This window comes from Fulmarus glacialis, unplaced genomic scaffold (genome assembly GCF_000690835.1).
Source record: "Fulmarus glacialis isolate BGI_N327 unplaced genomic scaffold, ASM69083v1 scaffold9448, whole genome shotgun sequence".
In the NCBI taxonomy this organism is placed as follows: Eukaryota; Metazoa; Chordata; class Aves; order Procellariiformes; family Procellariidae; genus Fulmarus; species Fulmarus glacialis.
The window spans coordinates 33461-36806 of record NW_009227569.1 but is presented as its reverse complement, the minus strand read 5'-3'; positions in this window follow the sequence as shown (position 1 = coordinate 36806).

The following is a 3346-nucleotide window of genomic DNA, read 5'->3' as shown; positions in this document are numbered from 1 at the left end:
GTAGCAAGGGAAACCTTGTGTGGTCCTCAGAGGTGTCACTGAACTTACATTGCTGCTTTGTTCCAGAACTAGCAAATGCCTTTTATTTTAAATAGCCTTCTTGTCAGATGTATTTTAGAGGTCACTACAACACTTTGTAGTTGTAAATGATTCTCTTTGCACGTGCAGAGTTAGCAGCCAGAGTGATTTTCTCCATCCTATCCCCCTAGCTGCCCACAGCTATTGGCCTCACCACATTCACTCCCACCTTTATCCATCTGACGGCTTGGTTTCACAACTCTCCAGCAGAAATTAAAACTGAGCTTGAGCAGAGCAGTTCAGTGGGGAACCTCACGACTTCTGGTTTTGTGGCAGCTCGCTTCTGTTAGGGGACGGACAGAGAGACCACTAGCTCATTTCCTATCTTTCACTAAAAGTCTTGGTAGGAAAAAAACATTCCCTAACAAGTGCTATGGAACATGCTCTCGGCTCATCTGAATGCAGCTGGGGCTGAAGTTTGATGCTTGTTATAAACCTAGCACAATTAAACACAGCCATCAGGTCTGTGATCCTGCAGCACCAATAACTCCCCAGCTTTTATCTGGCTTTTCTCTCTTTTTTCTCCTCCTCCCCCTCCACTCCACACCGTTTTTTTTTCCTTCCACTTTTTCAAGCCTTAAAAGACCTCCCGGTTTTTGTATTTCTGTCTACTTTGCTTTTCTTTACGAGGGATTTGCCCTCCTTCCTCAATTCTCTTGGCCGCTCCCCATCTTCCTCGTGTGAGTCAAGAAATTCCTGACAGCTGCACTTCCCATCTTGTGTTTCACCGTCATCGTCATGTTGTTTGTGTGCATGCATGCATGTGAGTGAGAGAGAAATCCAGCCAGCCTAGCGGCATGGCTTGAATCCTACACTAATTGGAGGTGGAGTGAAACACTCCATCTCCCCTTGCAGCAGCTGCTCCCCTGAGGACCAACGGCTGTAGCGCGGTGGCAAAGACCAAGCTCACAGCCCCGGGAGGGCCCAGAGCTCTGTGCTTTGACACACACATTTACCACTGGATTTGTTGAAGCCGTACAGCTGCACTTCTCCCTGCACAGTTCTGCTGTTGATCTGTGCAGCCTTTTAACTTTTATAGCAGACAGCTGTGCTCCGTGAAGAGACTGGGCAGGATTTAATCAATAAATGGTAAAAAATTGTCTGTTTTTTCCCTTATTCATTCTCCAGACTCACAGCACATCTTTTTCCCTTACATGCACTGGCTGTTTTTTCAGCCTATCTCTCTCTTGCCCTGAGACTGCACCAGCAGCTGTACAGCTGGTGCGGGTGCTGTGCCAGGGTGAGATGCTCTCCCATATTGACCAGAAATTGTAACTGACAGGGATCTTGGACAAGCAAGAATCACTGTTGATTTAAATCACTGATTTTTAATAAGAATAAATACTGAATGCTACAAACTCTGCCCATAATCCATTACCAATCCCTCTCTTTATGACTCAGCATCTGGTAGACAACTGAATCCAAACTTCTATAGCATCACATTAAACCCTTCTCCAGAATGATTTCTTCATGTATTTCCTAGAACTGTACAAAACCACAAGAGCAGTTGAGTAAAAAATGTAATAATTCACAGTATCATAGCAACAATGGTAAAATATGTGCTTCCTGCTTATTCATTTTGATTAAGAAAATTATTCACAAGGCATCAGATGTTTGGAAAGAAATCCATCTTGTGGTTTGTTAATCAGAAGAACAATATACTCTAGACTATTGAGAGAGGTAGCTTTCACGGCTGAAAGGCACTGCCAGTTATTTTCTATAGCAGGCTGATAAGACCCTACACACATTTGTTAGCCTGATATTTGATGCTGCCTATCACTTAACATTCCCATCCAGAAAGCGCTTAAGCATACACTTAATTTTAAGCATATGAGGACTGGCATAAAATTCAAGATGAGTACTTGTGACCTTCAAGTTGAGTCCATTTTTAATACTTTTAATATTTTTAATTGCTGTGTTGGAACGCAGCTCAGAGAAGTAACAACATGCTTACAAGCTTAACAGCAGAAGTAGGTTCAGTGCCTCTCCTTTCCCCACCACCTCCTTGCTCTGCATCCCACTGAGTCCACTCCTGGGACCACCAACATTCCCTCCTCTCTTGGGTTCCTGCCATCCACTTTGCAGTACCTTCCAAGATCCTACCTTCCCACACTGCAGTCTCCTCGTAGCACTGTGTCCTTGGGCTTGCTCCTGGCACTGCTTCCTTACTGCTAGACAACGGATATGTGTAAAGCCCAAGTGAAAGTGCCCACGTTAGCTTTTTATGCTCTACTCGCACCTCTACATCAACACTGCACACACATCTCACCCAACAGTAAAGTTACTGAGCACAAACCTGGGTGACATCAATGTGAGTTAAATGCAAGAGGATTCAGTCAATTGCCACTCAGAGGCATAGTGAACCATGGGTTTAGTGACCACAAAGCTGGTGAAGCTTGCCTGGAGACAACTGGAACCCAAATTGGATGAGTTGTTGATAATCCTCAAAAAAGCATGGTGGCCACCAAGCCTCAGAAATTTGGCTGGGAAGTTTTATATTGAGTCCTTTTTTTCTTATCCTCAAGCATTACACTGGTATTTTGTCTTTATCATAAGCACATGCATGTGACATCCCCAAGCACTACAATGTCTTGCTTGAGGAATGGCTGCATTTCAGCTGTCTTTGCATAGCTTATCAATTTTGGTGTTACTCTGGGGCTCCAGGTAAAGTTGTTCCAAAATGTGTGTGATCTTGTAAATAACCCGTCACAAATTATTCTTTGTCTCCACACAGGAGAGCTGTGTGGAGAGCTCCACACAGCTAGCTGTTGATTTTAGCATAACAATCAGCGCAAATTATCAAAAGGCAGATATATCTCTGTCCTACCATGTGGCTTGACCAGCATGAGGCAGATGCATTTTTTTAGTATGTCCTTCGCAAAACAAGACAGTTGAGGACAGGATGCAGTCCTAGGGGCACGGTGAGCAGATCAGATCTTTCTTGTTCCTCAGTTCTTCTTCCAGCTTCTGGGAGATCCACTGGAACACAGTATCACCAGAAGGACACGTGTTTTATAAATAAGCAATGGCAAACAAAAAGCAATTGAATTAGATCCCCAAAGCTTTACTAAGATGGATGATCCTTGAAAGTACAGCTAGGATATTAAACATAGTGAGAGTATAATTCTTAATTTCTAGGCATCTGTGAGAATAGTTACCATCCTTTTGGGAGCATTGTAGTGACTGTAGCTGGTAGATCTCTAAATGAGACAATATTTCCTTCTGATATTGCATCATTAAGATAACTGATTCCTATACCCAGCCAAAT